We start from the raw sequence: 18,999 nt of genomic DNA, 5'->3' as shown, positions 1-18,999 counted from the left end.
TCTCACAGCTGTTCATAAAATTTATGTCTCTGAACTACAATGTAGGCTTTAAGGAATGGAATGCATTGCTTCTAGGAGGTATTTTTTCCAAGGAGCCAGGCAGTGACAACAGAAGTTTCAGAATGACATAGAAAAGATCCATGTGGGAATCACCCAGTCTAAGAATCCTGCTCCTTATGCAGATGAAAAACCATTCCAAGCCTGTCAGACAGGTGTGACAGCCTCTAAGGCACCACACAAGTCCCAGCCAGTTCTTTTCATGGAGATGTTTTTCCACTGAGCTATTCCCAAAGTGTGGGGACCAGAGACTATCTAGATGCTAAAACAACTCCCCACGACCAGAGCCCACACAAGAGCTTGGATAGGAAGCCAGACTTCATGGTGAACTCACAGATGTGAAAAACAGAGCTTAAATGTAAATAAATCTCTTCAACACTGTGGGAAAACACAATCTGCAATTTCCCTCTGGTTCTCTCTAATGGTTGTTTAAAAGGAGATGCCCTAAGCAAGACTCCAGAGAAGACAGCCAAATGCAATTGTTGGTATCATTAGAGGAAACAGTCTCAGCTCTGAAACACCACAATCCATTTACAAAGAATAAAAGAAAAAAAACACTAAGAGAAAAAGAAAAGTTTTTCTTCATTAGATGCTTTAAAAGTTTTGAGGTCATACCTGCTTTGCGAGGTGCCGGGATGAAACCTGGCTTCTTTATGCAGGTTCAGTAGTTCTCTACCACTAAGCTATACACCTAAAACGGAAGGATTCTTAAGCTTCCATAGACCTCCTCATCCTTGTCAGCTGTATTCCAATGTAGATGACAGGCAGAAGAACCTGGGTGTGGAGGAGGGACCAGGACGCAACAATTCAGCAAGCTCTCTGGGAAGTTGAAGATGCTGCTTTCTCGCCTCTGAATGTACACCTGGACGAGAGAAGGTGACATAAATGTACATGCAGATGAGAGACGATGATACACAGAACAAACAATATTCCACAGAATAATACATGATCTTAGTATCAACAGGCATCGTGAAGATATTGAAGCATGTTATGTTAAACCTCAAACACAGAACAAATAGCTAACTGAAGTGCCTATTTAGCATCAGAGTGGACATTGGCAACTATGTTCTTCCTGCATCCTTCAGTCCCTACCAGCTACAGGCACTCCTGGTAGCCTTAACCCCATCCTCCCCCCCCACCCCTGCCACACACACACCTCTAAACTCTCAGCTTCCCCTTCCTATATAATCTAGCCATTTTTGTTATCTTATCTTTTATTCTGACTTTACCCTTCTGGCCTTTTGCTCTGACTCTCCCCTGTCCCTTCCCCCTCTTATATGACCAAGCTTTGTCTGGTCATGTCCACTCTGGACTCTCCCAGATGTCCCTGCCTCTCTGACTTTGCTTTCACGTTTGCCTACAATAAACATCTCCTCCATCATACCTAGAAATAGTCATGCTCTTTCCTTTTTCATTCCTTTTCCTTTTCATTCAATATTTCTGACTTCACACATATTTTGTAGCTCATTTATGCATCTGCAATACTTACTCTTCATACATACAGCATAAAGGCTGCCAAGTCATAAATGCAAACTGTTTTGAAGAAAATTTGTCCAATGCACTGAGCTACCTTTTCTTCAGCATCCTTCTCTGGTAAAGAGACAAATAGTTAAAATGTTGCATGTGCTGAGATCCCAAAAGCTTATGTGAGTACCTGTCATGTATGCAAGCACTCAATAAAGGTAAGCATTGTTCATAATGGTAGTTGATCAATAAAATTTAAAAAGAGTGCTTTATGAATGTAATTTGAGAAAATGGTTTTTTTTTTGTAAAGTCTTAATAAGTCTTTTCATCTTATAACTTTCTGTTTAAAAGTTAGTAATTTTTTGGAGATTTTGGTGTAGATAGAAAAGGATGGCAATTAAAATCTTTAGAAACATACTTAATCCATTTTTTTAAAAAAAGACATGGGTCACTTTATGACTAGCTATGCAATATTTATAGCAGATTATGTATTTGTTTTACTTAGTATAGCATGAGATACTAGTGGGGTGTGTTTCCTTTGTGACTTGAATCTGTGTCCCTTAAAAATTTGTGTTGGACATTAAATTTCAGAACCATATTCTTGACAGGTGTACTCTCTTGCAGACGATTAGGACATCATGCATCTGGCTTGTGGAAAAGATCAGTGCTCTTACAAAATCTTGTCCTGTGTTCCACTTCTATCATGTGAATCATAAAGCTTCAATGAAGGGATAGAAACAGAAAGAGGATACATTTGAAGAGCCCTGCCAATATATGCCCCTAAGAGAACATGCCACTCACAACAGAGTTATTGCGGGAGTTTTATTTATGGAGGAGGGAGGAGAGAGCAAAAGAACAAAGGTTGTCTTGGAGTGGGGACAGTAAAGCAAGTCGATCAAGAGAGCTAGAGAGGGGACATGAACGAGGGATACTTTTAAGGGGTGAGCAGGTCACATAGCTGGCAATAAAAAGGCATTTGGCAGCAGGTGATGATGTAACTGCCTCAACTGCCAGAAACTCTGGCCATTGCTGTGGAAGCTAACACCCAACATATATCAAATATACTTCAACTTTGATTGTAACCTTCCTAGTTCCCAGGTCTGAAAGAAACAGAGGTCTGCTCTGTATGAATTTTCAAATGTAAAGCATTTTTATTAGAGCAGAAAGAGATGCCTATTGTTTCTTAATAATATATATATTAGATAGAATTATAATAAATATATAGTAAAGTCTTTACAACTATTAAAATAAACATTAGTATCCATTTTAATTACTTTATTCAATTTAATGTAAGTATATTTGTTTATTATTAGATGTTTACGTTTTTAGTTTTCTGCTTTTGGTTATAAAATAATATTGGAATGATTATCAACATAGCAGTCATTAATATTTATTTATGTTTGTAGTTTGAACTCAGAAGCAAACATTATATGAATCAAAGGAATTCCTGTTTTTAAAGACCTTTGGAGCATATTTTCCAAAAAACTCCCATGAGGCAGAGGTGCTAACAAGTGCAATGTACTGGGTTGGGGGAGGGACTGATAATCAGAAGATGGAAAACAGAGAGTCAGAAAGGTATTAAAGTTCAAACCTATTAGGCAATTCAAGGGTTTTTATTTTTGCCCTGAGTGAGATGAAAACACAGAATATGCAGTTATCGCAATTAAACAATAATGTTAGCTGAAGAAAGAGGAAGAAAAAACTTGTTGCGGGAAAACAACAAGTAGATTGCACCCACAGTGGAGAGAGGCTACAACTACAGTGCTAGGAAAATTCTGGAAACCCAGAAAGGAAAAGTGACCAAAAAAATTCACTGGGTATGAGAAAACAGTGCAGATGTTGATTATAAGTTCTTGATTTGAGAAAGTAGGAAAAGAGATGGATATCTTCTCAGATGTAGAAGTCCTCTGGTAGACAATATTACAGGGGGTTGATTAACTACCCAGTATGGCCAACTTTGAGCCATATATGAGACACTGTGTTGATAGTGGACAGATTCTAGAGTTACTCATCTGTTCATACTTAATTGTTTTTAAGATTTGACCATTATTTTTAAAAATGATTATATTTGTAATTTGTGTGTGTATGTGTGTGCATTTTGCATGTCTAGAAGTATACATGTATGTTGGTATGTGAATCTACATTCATAGAAGACAGTGTGAGCCTCAGGTATCCTCCAGTATCAGTCTCTTGCTTATTTCTCTGAGGCACAGTATCTCCTGTACATGGAGCTTACATTTTTCTGCTAGACAGGCAATCAGCAAACCCTCTTGATCGTCTTGTCTTTGTCAACTAAGGTGCTGGTCTTATAGGCATGTGTGAGAACTCACACAGCTTGCTGTGTGTGTGTTGGGAATAGAACCCAGGTCCTCATAGATGATCAGCAAACATACATCGGTGCCCAGTAATTCAGTATTTTCTTAATGAGGATGCATGAACACAGTTTCCTTTTTAATCTTGGTTATGTAATCACATCTTTTTTATATTGTGAGACTTTTCAATTTTTTTGATTAATCTAAGAACCACATTTTTTTAAAGTTATTTTCATAAGTCTATATATTATACCATTTTTTGTTTAAAAATTCCTCAAATTTTGCTTGGTATTTGTTTATTTTGCTTTTGTGTTGCCTTATGTTCTCTTATACTTCTTCCATTTACTTTGAATAATTAGCTCATTTAATTGTTGTTGTTTACAAGGAAAATTACCTAAGACTGTAAATTTGCGTCTAATAAATGTTATGGCAAAAACCCAGGCATATTTTCTGCATGCAGTTCTCATTTCTGTACTTTTGTTGTTGTTTTCTTATTGGTAAGTCTGTGTCCATTGACCTGACATTTATTTAACGAATTTTGGTGGTTTGAATAAGTATGGTTCCAATAGACTGGTGTGTTTGAGTGCTTGACCCAGAGGGAGTAGCACCCGTAGGGGGTGTGGCCTTGTTGGAGGAAGTGCATCACTGTGGGGACAGGCTTTGAGGTCTCCTATATGTTAAAACTACACCCAGGGTGGCACCCAGTCTTGTTCTACTTCTTATGGATCAAGATGTAGAACTCTTAGCTCCTTCTCCAGTTCTACGTCTGTCTGCATGTTGTCAGGCTCCTCACCATGATGATAATGAACTAAACCTCTGAAACTGTAAGCCTGCCCTGATTAAAATTTTCCTTTTAAAAGTCGCCATGGTCATGGAGTCTCTTCGCAGCCATAGAAACCTTAAGTAAAATACATATTTTTTATTCTTAAGCTTATTGGCAATTTCTCTTTCTCCTGAGACTATAAAAATCTTGTATTTTCAATGCTGCTTTTTTTTTGTATTTAGAGAGTCTTAGGAAGAGTACCTAAAAGGTGATGTGGACCAAATATATTATCCCTCATGTCTATCCTATTCACTTTGTCCTAGAATTTAAGAAGCTATATTATCTGCTGTGATTTTCACCTCATTTTTTATAAATTGGCATCCTCTTCCAGCTACTGTTCTGAGATATTACAATGCTGACTTCCTTTCCCACTACTTCAGGTTTTTCTGATTTTGTTACTCAAGAAACACAACTCAAATATTTTTCTAAGAAAAATAGCACTTAATAGTACTCCATTGCACAAAACATAAGCAATCTAAATACAAGCTGACTCATTTATCAATGTTGTTACCTTTGAAATGTCATACATGTGTACAATGAGATTTCAAATTTGCATTTCCCCTTAAACTCCCCACTTGTGACCACAACATGCTCCTCTCCAGACTTTATATCTATTGATTTTGATAACCCATTAACCTTAGCTTGTACTGTTCATGTGTACACAGGGGTGGCACTGTCTACAGAAGTGTACTAAACCTGACAGTGATCACAGGCTCGATAAAAAATAATTTTCTTTCTCTCCAAATAACTGTACATTTCCAACAAGTGAGACACAAGGCCTAAAGATCTTCTAACCAGTTGATTCTGGTATTTGGTTGACATGTGCTGTAATATCATAAATAATTACAAAGGCCATATCATGTCCAGAAGACATCATTTCACAGCACCCTTCCAGTCCTCCAACTCCTATTCTTCCTGCCTTCTCTTACATTATATTCCCTGTGCCTATCTGTAGATGGATGTTACAATTAAGGCTAAGTATCTATCTCTCATTCCTAAAATATCAACCTAGTTATGCATCTCTCTATTGACTGCTGCTCACTGCAAAAAGAAGCTGCTTTGGTCAAAGTTGAGAGCAGCATAAATCTATGGGTATAAATAAAAATATTTAGAAAGCAAGTTGACAAAATGAACATTTAGCAATATAACAATTGTAGTAGTATGAATTCTAACTGATCTTAATAAAAACTGAAAGTCAGCTATCTGGGGGTGAAAGTTGAAAGACCAGAGAAGTAGAGCCGTCAGCCACTAGAGAGTTCTTATGCTCAGACCTAAGGGGCACCCTTGTCTCTGTGAATCCTCAGACTGAATGCTGTCTCTATGAAACCTCAGACTGCATCCGAGCTCCTCTTTCCTCCTGCCTTAGAGTTTTCTCTGCCTAGATATATTAGTCCTTTATCCAACTCCCTAGTCCTGGGACTAAAAGAATGTGATACCAACTACTGGGATCACTTTTGTGTGAGCTCTGTTCCTCTTTTAGACAGATTCAATCTCATGTAGCCCCAGGTGACCCTGAAATACAGAGATCCCTCTGCCTCTGTTTCCTGAGTGCTGGGATTAAAGGGGTGTGCCACCACAACCTGGCCTCTATACTAAGTAGTGGCTTAGCTTTGCACTCTGATCTTCAGGCAAGTTTTGTTTGTTATAATATAAGCAAAATATTGTTACAAACAATAGCAGATTCTACCCTAGTGATAGTATTATTCCTTATGCTTTCTCTGGTCCCTTTAAGGACTAACCACTTCTGACCTCTTCGCCATCTTGGCTTTCCCCTTTTTCTGTCCATCTCTTGCCGTGTGCACACGTGTTTCTGTCTTTCTCTATGTTTGTCTCCATGTCTTTACGTCTCCCTTTCTTTAAGTAATAAATGTTTACCTTTATGTCTAGCCTTATGTCTGTTTACTATTATCCGCTGCACCTGCCTTCCTGCCTGACTCTCCCCTGCTGCATGACAGGACCAGCTCTGCCGCTGCCCGTAACCTGTACTGCTCTGGCGGCAGCTTCTGCCTGGCTTGCAGGCCACTCGGGCACTCCCAACTCTACATATTATTTTTAAAGAACAATAGATAGGGGAGTTCAGCCAATCACATTCTGTTCATGGAGCGTGTCACCCTAAGGCAAAAGTTTACCTATAAACCTGGCGGGTGAAAGCCCCCGCCCTCTCTCTCTCTCCCTCTTGACCTGGCTTGGATCCAGCGTTCCAGCAGGGTGAGATTCTGTGTAAGTTTTCCCTTCTGTTTTTATTAAAGCTGTATCTTTTGTAAGATAGCCTGGGGACTTTTCATTACCGATCGCCCTGCGTCATCACCCTAGAGTCTACAACCTTCCCAGCCATGGGAGTACAGTACTAGGTAGAAAAATACCCTTCTGTACAGAAGGCCTTCAATATAATCACAATGCATTAGCTGCCACAGAACAGTCATTCTACTATCATGTAAATAGGTGCTTCTTGCCTGGCAGGTTGGTATTGCAGCATTCTTGTCCAGTGCTGCTTAAGACTATTGATGCCTCTTCTCCAGCAATGGCTTTCATATCACCTATGGTAGTACTAAAAATGTAATCCAACAGCGTGAAAGTTTCTCAGTGATTTTAAGATTGATTTCTCATTTCCTGTAGCCAAAGTGTGTGGTGCCTTTAGCAATGAGGTCTTTTTTTAATATGTATTTATTAAAACTAAATAAGGGAATGACAATTCTTGGGTTGTTATGGAGGCTTCTTTTGCCTCCTTGACCAATAACTTCTCATAAGAATAAATCCTTTCCTTGTACTTTTTACTTAATAACTAACGTCTTCTGGAACTGTTATTATCTATTGATGCTGGATATTCTGACCAGATAATTTTTAAAATTGTATTCTGAAATTACCTTAATAACTAGTGAGTTTCCATAAAGCATTTTTATAGATTCTTTTTTTTGTTTAGCCACTCTTCTCTTTGGTCCTCTCCCCCCTTGCCCATTCTCTCTTAATCCCTTCATCTTCAGGATACCACCTCCTCTTCCTTCTAAGATATGTTCTAATATCTCTCTATTATTTATAAATTTGTCTATGAGATAGTAAGTCTCCATGCAGCTTTCATATCCCTTGTGGGTTATCACTTCCCTTAATCCCCTGATGTCTCCATTGCTTCTGTACTCCCACACTTCTCCTATTTAAGTCTTTTCATCCTCAGTATTTCACCTTACTACTTTCTTTTAGATGTAATCATCTATGATAACTCCCTTGACGTGTTGTCCTAGGAAACCCCTTCTGCCTTTCTGGTTTCCACTTATTCTCCAAATTAAACAAAAGGTAAGAGATTGGAAGCTATAATTTGCCAATTAGAAAAAATATAAGTCCTTTGCCTTTCTGAGCCTGTCTTACCTCACTCAGTATAATTTTTCCAGTTCTATGCATTTGTTTGAAAATCAATTATTTCATTTTTGTAACATCTATTGCTTATAAATTGAAAGAATTAATATTGTGAAAATGGCCATCAAAACAAAAGCTATCTATAGATTCCATGTAATCCCCCATCAATATTCCAATTCTATTCTTCACAGGAAGAGAGAAAAGCAATCCCAGTGTTCATGGTGGCACAAAAAACAAATGATAGATAAAGAAATCAGCAACCAAAAAGAACACTATAAATGGCATTATCATATCAGATTTCAAATTATACTACAGAGCCATAGTAACACAAACGAGTCACTGAGGACCCAGATGTACATCCACATAGCTACAGTTAAGTTTTTGTTTGTTTTTTGTTTTGTCTTTATGAAAAAATCAAAAATATACAACAGGAAAAAAAGACAATATCTTTAACAAATGATTCTGAAGAATCTGGATTTCAATATGCAGAAAAATGAAACTACAGTCTTATTTCTTTTTCTTGCTTGCTTTTTCTTTGAGACAGGGTTTCTCTGTATCTCTGGTTGTCCTGAAACTCCCTCTGTAGGCCAGGCTGTCATCAAACTCAGAGAGATACCTCTGTCTCTGCCTCCCTGAGAACTGGGATTTAAAGACATGCACCACCACCCACTTATTGCCCTATTTCTTACCATGGTCAAAACTCAACACATAATGGATTAAGGGCTTCAACATAAAATCTGATAATTGAATTGCTGTAAGAAAAAGTAAGGGGATGCTTCAACTTAGGAGCATGAATAGGACTTTCTGGGTAAGACTCCAGTAGTACAGTATACAAGATCAATAATCAATACAAAGGATATCTTGAAATTAAAAGGCTTTGGTACAGGAAACAGAGCTGTGAAACAAGTGAACAGGAAGCCCACAGAATGGGAGATTTTTCCAGATATTTACTGACAGAGTATTAGTATCTAGAATACACAAATAACTCAAAGTCTAAACATTAAGCAAATAAGCAAACTAGTTAAAAAATTCACTCTACAAATGAATGGGAAATTCCAAAAATCAGAAACCAAAATGACTAGAAACATGATTTTTAAAAGTGGTCAACTTCCTTACTCATCAGGTAAATGAGAACCCAAACTACTGTAAGGTTCCATCTAGATCAGAATGGCCATTATTGGGAGTTCAAATGACAACACTTGCAGCCATGGATGATGTAAAGGGTGAATACTTCGTAGTACTACTGTCAGTGAAAGTACAGTGGAAATCACTCTGGAGGATTCTTAAAATCAAAACAAAAATCCTAGAATAGAACTGCTGTATGGTCTAGCTATACCTCTGCCCAGCGCATCACCATATTCTGCTACAGAAACACCTGTGCATTCATGTGCACTGCTACTATAATGTACTGTGTTGTACAGACACAATAGCTGGGGAATGGAATCAGTCTAGATGTCCACCAACATGTGAATGGATAAGAAAATGTTGTAAAAATATACAAGAGGCTAATTCTCAGCTGTAAACAGACTCATGAAACTCTTGCTTCTACTTTATTTAATCTACAGGAAATTTATTCCTTAGATTGAAAAAGACATTTGTTCTGTTCTCTTCTGTACATGGAAGTTCCAAACTAGATAGAGTTATTTGTTATTTCATAATGGTTCCCACTGTTAAGACCCATTGAGCTCCAAACTTCTAACTGAAGCATCTCAGGGTTCCCCCCTCTCTCCCTCCCTGCCTTCCTCTCTCTTCTTCCCTCCCCAAGTGGTAGATTTAAAAGTCTTCCACTTGACAAAATGCTGAGCTGGGGAAAGTAATATAGGATTGTTCAGACTCTGGTTCCTACATATCTGACTGTCTCTTTCATTTTCATAGCAGAGTAAGCAGAGTTTGATCATAGGAACTAGAACAGAGGGATTATGTTTTTCATATTTTTGTGAAAAAAATCACCATTTGACCTATAATTTCAACACATTTTAACAATGAGACATACATGTTGGAAAGATATGATAACTGAAGACCATTGTGGAAGAGGGAGCAGCATGGGTAGCAAGAATGGAAGGAATAAAAGGAAGTTGTTTATTTAAAACAGATATCAGAATAAATTGGATAAAATAAGAGCAAAGAAAAGAGGTATTAAAATATTGCATATCATTCATTATTCATTTGCCTTTGTTTCTGTGTTATTCTATTAAGTATATTCTATGTACTAGACATTTTGATTTGAGATTTGTAGTAATTAATAACAAAATATAAATTCTTTGACTGAAATAATTGATTTGTACCTATAAAACATTGAAACAGGTCCCAGAGCCATTATCGATGGCTTCTAGGTCTGCCCCCATTGGCAGCCACATTCAGAGAGTCCAGTTTGATCACGTGCTCGTTCAGTCCTGATTCATCTGGATTTGGTGAGCTCCCATTAGATCAGGCACACTGTCTCGGTGGGTGGACCAAGCCTTCACGGTCCTGACTTCCTTGCTCATCTTCTCCCTCCTTCTGCTCTTCAACTGGACCTTGGGAGCTCAGTCCATTACTCTGATGAGGGTCTCTGTCTCTATCTTCCTTTGCCAGACGAAGATTCTATGGTGATATTCGAGATAGTCTTCAGTGTGATAGTGGGGCAAAGCCAGTTCAGGCGCCCTCTCCTCTGCTGCCCAAGGACTTAGCTGGGGACATCCCCGTGAACACCTGGGATCCCCTCTAGATCCAAGTCTCTTGCCAACCCTAAGATGGCTCACTTAATGTCGACATCTTTTTCCCTGCTCCTACTGAATGTACTGACTTTTTGGGACCCTAGTCTATTTGGATGCACACCTTCCTAGATCTGGATGGAGGGGGCAGGGCCATGGAATTTCCACAGGGTAGGGTTCCCTACCCTCTCTTAAGGAGGGAGGGGGAGGGAGGAAGGTGAATGGAAAAATATAATAAAAAGAAAACATTGAAATGACTGTCATTTTGTAATTATTACTTTGGGAGCTATGGATATTTGTAGTAGAATTCACTTTTGGTTTACCTGTATTAACTATCATTTTCATCCTTGTGTCCTAAATACCTAACAGAACAATATAAAGAAGAAATAATTTGTTTTACATCATGACTTCAGAGGGTTTAGTAAATGACTTCTTGGATTTGAGGCCTTGAGCAGAATACTAAACCAATGGCAGGGTGCAAATGAGCCTGTTCTCAGCAGGCAGAAAATAGGAGTAAGTGATACAGCAGGGAAGGGGTGAGATGGAGTCCCAAAGGCATGACACCAGTGACTCACTTCCTCCAACAAGACTCAGACTCCAACATTTTATCACCTTATAATAATTCATTTATCTAAGGGCTTACCAAGAAATTAATCCACTGATTAGGCCAGAGTCCTCAAGATCTAAGTGTGCAAGGACACATCCTTATAGACATCCAAAACTGGCCAAGAATGAAATGTAACGACCCCAGTGAACTAAAGGGTAACAGAAGTACCTTTTGAGACCTGCAGGCAAAGAAGAGAACAGCTCGATACTTCTTGCATCTTGTGCATTTTTGCTGTCAAGAACCATTCAGTGCTCCCCCTGTTGGTTTCCTGAGTAGAACTTAAACCAGAATTCTCTGGATGCTTATCAACTCACTGCCTGAATTCCCTTTGCATGACTCAAGTCATACCTCTATCCATTTTCTCAGCTGGTAATTTATTCGTCGAAAGAAAGAGGGAGTGAATGAGATTCCAATCAACAATCAACAATTAAAGAGTCCTGATCTGCATGTTAAGTGGATATGTATAATGAAATGTAATTGAGAAGATACAGATGGCATTTTCAAACAATCCAATAAGGTAAGAAATATGTCCAGGCAAAAATGCCTTGCATCAAGGTCTTTGACGGGCAGTTAGTAACTAACAGGTGGAAGTTTGAAGAAATCACACTCCATATGGCGAGATAAATATGGTTTATTTTAAAATTGCTTTTGTGTTATGCAATTAAACACTAAAACGATACATTCCTAAATACGCAGCTGTAAAACATCAGGGTTTTATATAGTTGTAAGCACACAGAAAATTTTTGGAGACATAGAATCTATCATTAAAATCAAACTAGTTAGCAGGAAACTTTTTAAAAGTGGTATAAGAAATAAAACAAAATCTACAATACATTCCGTGGAGATCCAACAATAACCAATATTCAGTTTGAGTCACTCACCTCTAACAAAAAACACCCATTGGTATGTTCTCCAGAGTCCAACCCAAGAACAGTAGCTATGAGAGTTGATTTTTAACACAATGGAGCCAGAATGAGTTAAAATGATTCAAGGCTGACCCTTGTGTGCAGAGCGCAGTGGAGAAGTGTCAGCAGAACTGAGATTAGGCAGGTGTGTTTTGCTGCTGAAGCAAAACCAAGATTAATTTAATCAGTGCAATGAGCTGTATTTCTAGCTTAAATCACAACAAATTTAAAGATCTGCTAAGAACATGTGAAGTTTCCTTTCTGTACCTTTACCTGGCTCCATCTGGAGAAGAAACACAAAATAATATTTATTTAGAGAAATAAAATCCCTCTCGTGTTTCTTTATCTCTGATCTAAAAGCATCAAAAATAACTGAAGACCATACGGGCACTCTTTAATGAGTGATGCTAAAGCAGAGCTTGTGTTCAAGGACAGATGCCCACTGTTGCCTGGGCTTCTTCCTCCGTTTGCCACTCGTAAGGATAAGAGCAGGGTTGCAATGCCCCAGAGATGCTCTGGTTATTTAGCACATTGGTACATAAGCAGAATTGTCTGATAGTTTCCAGAACACAGCAATCAATATGCTAGTTTATTAACTCTTGTATAATTATTACTTATATTTTTGATGTGTTTTACTAGAATAGTGTGACCAAGACTGGCTAGTGTGTAATTCAAATAATGTTAGCAAACATCCCCAATTGAATTAGTAGCTTCTATGTGCCAAGTGCCATATGCAACTACCGTCCTTAATGTTCACAGTAATCTAGTGCTAACTACTATTGTTCTGATTTTTATAGTTGGAAAATTCGAGGCTTAGAAGGATGACATCAATTGCCCAGTAAGTCATTCATCTGAAAAGTAGCTTGATCATCATTTTATCCAGGTAATTCAGTTGAAATAGTCATTCTTCCTCCCCTCCACCTCTGAGAGAGAGATGGTTTCTCTGTAGCATTGGAGCCTTTCCAGGAACTAGCTCTTGTAGACCAGGTTGACCCCAAACTCAGAGATTCGCCTGCCTCTGACTCCCAAGTGCTGGAATTAAAGGCATACTGTCTTTGACTCTTAGGATGAGGGCTCAGGATGTAATGACTAAAATTTCCAACGTGATGTAATAGACTCCGTATAACCGATAGTCTACCAGATAGACAGACTATCTTTATTCCTTCAAGTCAGTTAGAAAGCATGGGAAATTAATCTCCACCTTTTCACAATTTTCACATAAATGTTTTCAGATGGATGAAGTTCCATAATATTTTCGGCTGCATATTTTCTCCCATGACAAAATGTGCTTCTTACAGAGTATCTAGTTTATCTCAGAATTCAAAGCATTACTCGAAATATTGAGAGAACTCCTAACTATGCTCAAAAGCAAACCTGATCTTTTTACTTCTAAATTACAAGTATCTAACTTCTCTAGAATCACGAATAATAGGCTCAAAGACATTTAATTATGGTTAGAATCCACTTATGAGTGAATACATACCGTGTTCCTCTTTTTGGGTCTGGCTTACCTCACTCAGCAAAGCGTTTTCTATTTCCATCCATTTGCATGCAAAATTCAAGATGTCATGGTCTTTTACCGCTGAGTAAAACTCTAATGTGTATATGTTCCACATCTTTTTTAACCATTCTTCTATTGAGGGGCACCTAGGTTGTTTCCAGGTTCTGGCTATTACAAATAGTGCTGCTATGAACATAGTTGAACAAATGCTTTTGTGGTATGATAGGGCATCTCTTGGGTATATTCCCAAGAGTGGAATTGCTGGATCCTGAGGGAGGTTGACTCCCAGTTTCCTGAGAAACCGCCACACTGATTTCCACAGTGGCTGCACGAGTTTGCATTCCCACCAACAATGGATGAGTGTTCCCCTCATTCCACATCCTCTATTGCTCAGACCAAAACCCAGCCCATTCATGTTGCATTTCTTACAAACAGGTAAGAATCTTCAAGTTCTTTCCATCTGCAACCTTCTTGCTGATTTGTTTATTATTTGTACTTGTAATATATTTAACTCTGATACCAGGAACATTTTGCTTTCTGTGGACTTTGAATGTGCCTGATGCCTGTGTGTTGTGTTAATCGTGAATTGATGTCTGTGGTGATCTCTCCCTGGGAGTTTGAGATGACTATTCTTGGTTGTCAACATGGCTACATCAGGAGTTTTTTCCTAAACCTCAAGTGGAACTTCTGTGAAAAAAATTAATTAAATTAGTTGACATTGGAAGACTCACTGTTAATAAGGATCATTTGAGGTGGGACGATGCAACTTTAATTCAGATTTTTTGAGGTGGGATGAGTCAGCTTTAACCTGGACCACAGCTTCTGTTGGGAGCCTATATAAAGGAAGTAGAAGAAGGAAGCTTGCTCTTTGCATGCTTGCTCTTGCTCCATTCCTTTGCTAGCATTAGAGCCTACTTCTTTATGATCCCAGCATGTACTGAAGACCAGATGAGATGTCTATCCTGTGGACTGAACAAATACTAGATTCCTGAAACTTCCATTGGGAGATAACCATTGTTGAACTAGAAAGTAAATGGAGACTTTTTCTCTCACCTGATCGATCCCATAGCCACTTTTTAAATATAATTTTTAAAATAACCACTCTGAGGCTTAATATTAATTACAAACTGTTCGGCCTATTAGTTCAGGTGTCTTATTAACTAGAAACTAAATTAACCCATTTCTATTAATCTATGTATTGCCACATGGCCCATGGTTTACCAGCAATGCCCTGACATTTCTTTCCTCTATCTCCTGTTGGCGTCTCTCTCAACAGTGTCTTCTCTCTCTGTGTATTCAGTTTTGGCTTTTTTGCCTACTTTTATTTTGACTTTCCATAGGTCAAAGCAGCTTAATTCATCAACCAATAAAAGTAACACATTCGCAGCATACAGAAAGATCTCCCACATCACTATAACTCTTCCATCTTCCTCAACTCTTGATCCTAATGCTACTGTTTGATTCCAGGTGGCCTCCTGCACTCTTTAAGTTTGAATTCCAAACACATATTACTAAATTCCTAAGGTCAAAAGTTACTGTCCTCTTTTTCTGTAGTTGGTCAATGGCCATTGGTGCCCAAGGAAAACATTTATTGTCTAACATATTGAAATCAAAGACTTGTCCATAGCAGAATAAAAAGGGCCCTTATAAAACAGTGTGGGTAAAACATTGACTATGCTTGGCTTCACCTATATTTTACTTCAAACATGATTCAAAATTGCCATGAAAATTTGTGAGCATTGAATTAAAAAAAACAGTTCTCGTTAATTTTTAATTGTGAAAGCCATTTTTATAGACTATCTAATATGACTTGGGTATACATGTATTTGTTCACATGTAAACTTAGGAGTTTATTTGTCTCTCCTTATATTAGTTGAAGCAAATAGAACAAATTCGCATTTGTCTCTTAAATAATGGCTACAAAATATCCTATGCTCTAAAATTTCAATTTGTTTCATACATCTTCTTGGTTTTTAATAGCTTCCCAGGCCCTAGTTCTGAAGCAAGAGTTCAGGGTACACATTTTGTGTGGCTGTTTTACCATTCAGTTTCTTAGTGAAAATGAAACTCATTTCATAATTTTAAAATGAGTTGTGATCTTCAAGTACTTTCATGGTTCTAAAATTAAATAACTTGTTGAATCCATTTTGAAATCTGGGGAGCTATATTGTTAAGAGATAAATTATAAGACAAATGGAAGCGTATTCTCAACATAACTGACAATTGTGATCTCTTCTGCCTAATCACTTCCATCTTATTTGATTATAAAACATATTTTGCCTTGCAAAGGACATTAGCCTTCCCAAAGACTCCAAAGCATGATCTGCAAATGTCAGAAAAGACAATCTCCCCTTTCTAGTACACTGAGAACAAATTACTTTCTTGGTGGGGAAGTTTGATGTAACATGAGGGGCCTGCTTGTTGGAGTTTCTGTCCCACCCGGGTACCCCAAAGCAGACAAATTCCAAAGAAAATCACACGGAGTCTACATTAGGTTATAAACTGATTGGCCCATTAGGTCAGGCTACTTATTAGCTCTTAAAACTTATGTTACCCCATTATCCTTATCTACTTTAGCCACACGACTCAGTACCTTTCTCAGTGAGACAGCTCACATATTGCCTCTTTGGTGGTCTGGGCAGGAATGGCAGAGGGAGCTTCCTGCTTCCTATCCTTCTCCTGTTCTCCTTGCCCTGCCTCTACTTCCTGTCTGGTTGACCTGCCTATACTTCCTGCCTGGCCAATCAGCGTTTTATTAAAATACATGATTGACAAAATACAGACAATTCTCCCACACCAGTTTGATACATACCTAGTTGATTTTGATTCTCAAAAAGTATATTAACTTCAGAGAAAGGAATAGCATAGATACGAAGGGGCAGAGAAACAGCTTAACTTAAGTTGGATGTAACACTCAGGGAAGTGGAATAATTGAGACTGACGCATATACCACAATTGTGTCACAGGATTTGTTCCTGCATAAAGCCATAAAACCCTCAAGAGCTGCATAGGGTACTAGGCAATCCAGTGAGCCACCACAAAGGAAATGCACTGGAATCGAACTTGATTAAGGTTGTTTATGGGACGGCCTAGAAGATTTGAATTGTTCTTCATGGCAATTGCTCTCAGCAAGTCAATATGTTGGAATGAAAATATATTGCTGTCAGCTAACACATTCTCCACCTCACATTCAAGTTTGATAACAGATTTTTGTTCTTTGGCTATGTTAATGTGTGACTGGATTGACATATTGAACACAAGAGTCAAAAACAGGATGAAAAAGTCACACTCAGAGCACCAGGCATGCCATGATGGTATGATGCCAGATTTGTGGAGTGAGTCACAGGAATGTGCGAGCCACAAGTCTTGTTCAAGAACACAGATGCATATTGCTGAGGAAATGCTGGCTTTGAAGTAGGAACAAAAATGAAACTTATCTATTACATGTAGATAAGGAATCTTAAAATTTTTCTCTGTGGGCTGATGGATTTAAGGTATGATCAGGCATATGGACTTGTCAAGGACTGCAAACATTAGACCTAGAAAAGGACTAGATTTCACCAAGCTGGAATTGGAGTTCTGGTTGCATTTTCATAGTTCCTGGTTGCCTGCCTCATCAGTGAAATAGCTGGCAGCTGATTTTTTGCTTAATTTTGTTTCATAAGGATGTATTATTTACATTCCAAATGTGCCTCATGCATTGCTAGAAGCAAAAAATCTAGAACAAGAGGTTTCTGTGGTTTGCTTGGGTTCCTGAGAGATACTCTTTCTGGACTAGCTCCTATCTTCTTCTCAATTGTAGGTGTGAGCTGATCACCTTCTCGCCACTCCTGCAAATGGGCAAGTTCACTAAACAACACTAAGACATCACTTTGCTTTGTGTTCATCTGACCATCTTATATACGCCGGTGTGCGGCTTTTAGGATGCCTACAACATCAAGGACGATCGTTCTATAAAAGATATTAAAAAAGACAACATCGGTGTTTCTCCCTTTGATTACTGTTAGCTACAAGCATATGTGGAATTCCAAGTGGAGCAGAAAACCAAAATAACAACTTGGTCTAGTGGGAGGATGTTGCTGAGGAAAAGCAATACTTTGAAATTCTTTAACTAAAACTTTGAAAATTCTTTACCTGGCTTGAATTTGAAGGCCCTGGGCAGTGAGCTTAATATGTAAGACAGAATACATTAGGATTTGATTGCTGCCCATGTTCTTAAATCAGCCTCTATGCAACTGTCTTGGCAGGAGGTAGAGAGAAAAATAAGCCATTGTTAAGCTAGTGGGGGAGGAGGTCAATATTCACTATGTGCTGAGCACTGTGCTAATCTTTTGCATCATGTACCAAAAAATTTTATAGTAACTTGATGAAATAGGTATTATTGATCCATCTGAATAAATAGGAAAGGAGAAAAGAAGGAAAATCATCTTTTAAAATTCTTGAAGTCAATGAATTGGAGTAAGATTCTTCACTGTGAGTCAGCTTATAGAATTCTTCCACTAAGAAAGATGTCTTTATTCTGACTCTAATCACAACTCCTTTGCTCATGAGATACCAGTACAACCTAAAATCTACACATGATTTTTAACAATCAGAATGCTACCAGAAAACACAGAAAGCCTAAATTAAGCAGATGATCCCTGGATGCTGTGCCTGAGTTGTAGCTGAAGTCCAGGTTTTAGATCAAATTTAAATAAAAATAATTAATGTATCTGAGTACCTTATGGAAAAAAAAACCAGAAGTCAAATTAAACATTTCAGGTATGCTCAATAAATAATGAACTAGGCACTGAGTGATGTCCCATGGGTGCAGAGGAGAGGTTTCTACTGTCATGAAGCTCAGTTCATATTTGAGGAGTATGCATTAATAAATAATTGCAGCACAATGATAATATATGCATGCATGTTGAGTGATGAGCAAGGAACAATAGGGGACAGCTCAAAGTGCAATTAATCTTCTGGCAAAGATATGAAGATGCCAGATAATCCTTCACAAAAGAAAATGAAATGATTCGAATTCTAATGCATAACCAGATGCCATCCCTAGTTGTGTGCTTGTGTTGGTGACAGTGCCCTTGGAAGTAATGCTGGGTGTTATTTAAGGACAGTGACATACTGGAAAACAAGTATGACACCATGATCAGCTGTTTGTTTTGCTTACATCTTAATTTGTAATTTTCATTTCTGGGGCAAGCATAGCAGAGATTTGGCATCCAGACAAATTCCCTTCCATCAGCACAATGTCCATCAGCACAATGTTTTAAGTTCACTGACTGTCCAGGCCTCTCC

This window comes from Myodes glareolus, chromosome 5, assembly GCF_982192425.1.
Source record: "Myodes glareolus chromosome 5, mMyoGla1.1, whole genome shotgun sequence".
Lineage (NCBI taxonomy): Eukaryota > Metazoa > Chordata > Mammalia > Rodentia > Cricetidae > Myodes > Myodes glareolus.
Note: the sequence above shows the minus strand (reverse complement) of the source record.